This window comes from Apium graveolens, chromosome 5 (genome assembly GCF_009905375.1).
Source record: "Apium graveolens cultivar Ventura chromosome 5, ASM990537v1, whole genome shotgun sequence".
NCBI lineage: Eukaryota > Viridiplantae > Streptophyta > Magnoliopsida > Apiales > Apiaceae > Apium > Apium graveolens.
Window position 1 is genome coordinate 8,948,515 of NC_133651.1, and position 1,522 is coordinate 8,950,036.

Consider the following 1,522-nt stretch of genomic DNA (forward strand, 5'->3'; position numbering starts at 1 on the left):
CATATGGATGTCAATAGATACATATATTAGTGATATAACCAAAATTTAATATCAAAATAATTTTATTAGGTTTGTCATTTTAACAGTCAAGCATGAGTGTGACTAGTACAATAAACTATTGTTTAATCCTGAATTGATGTTTCGATTATTTTATAAATATTTTTCAACGATCAAACCGTATGGATGTAAATAAATAAATATATATATATATTAGTGATATAACCAAAATTTTATATCAAAATAATTTTATTTGGTTTGTCATTTTGACAGTCAAACATGAGTTTGACTTGTACAACTAACTAGTGTTTAACCCTGAATTGGTGTTTCGATTATTTTAAAAATATTTTTCAATAATCCAACCATTTGGATTTCAATAGATATATATAATAGTGATATAACCAAAATTTAATATTAAAACAATGTTATTTGATTAGCCATTTTAACAATCGAGTATCAGTTTGACTAGTACAGCTAACAAGTGTTTAGTTCTGAATTTGTGTTTTGATTATTTTAAAAATATTTTTCACTTATCCACCCGTATGAATATATATATATATATATTAGTGATATAATCAATATTTCATATTAAATAATTTTATCAAAATATTTAATTGTTTTATGAAATTTCTGAAATGTCACCCAAACAGATAAAGGTTGATATTATTATGGTTGGATCATGAAATAATATTTTTAAAAATTGAAAATATAAAAAATTATGTGCTAATTTACGACGGAATTCCTTATAAATTATTCTCCGCAAAAAATTTGAGAAAAGTCAAATTTACCGCCAAAATTTTGGGGAAAAAGTAGAATTTCCCTCATTGAATTTGAATTTTGGGGAATTGGGGTAGATATGAATTCGGGGGCTATTTTATTTATCGATGTTTGAAGACTGTTCGGAGTTTGAATTATTTACTACATTTTTAGAGGAGGTCAGATTAAAATCACTACAAAAAAATGGGTAAATACAACCAGAAAAAACCGGCTGTATTTAGTTAAATTCGACCGTTTTCGGTTGTATTTAGCTAAATACAACCGGTTTTCCGGCCGGTCGAAAATGCTCGAGTAATATTTAGTAAACCGGTCGTATTTAGTATACGAGCGGCTAAATACAACCGTTTAAATTCGACCGAAATCGGTAGAATTTGTTTTCCACCTAAAATTTGAAAATCCCGCCCAAAAATTTGAAATTTTGAATTTTTTTGAAACTTCCGCCTAAAACATAAATTCGACCGTATACGATTATAAACATTGTTCTAAATTTGACCGAATGCGGTCGAATTAACGAGCACCAGATTTTAAAAAAAATCTCGCCGGAAAAATTCTCAGATTCCGGCGAGTTTCAAAAAATACGATAATCATTCCAATAACTCCGATGTTGCAAAAAAAGGGTTTTTTCGGTCCAATTTCACACAACAAATTAGTTTACATCGTTTCCACAATTCAAATATAACCTCAACAAAGACATATCAATTATATAATGCATTTTCCGATTAAAATCATAACTTTCCGGCCAAACTCG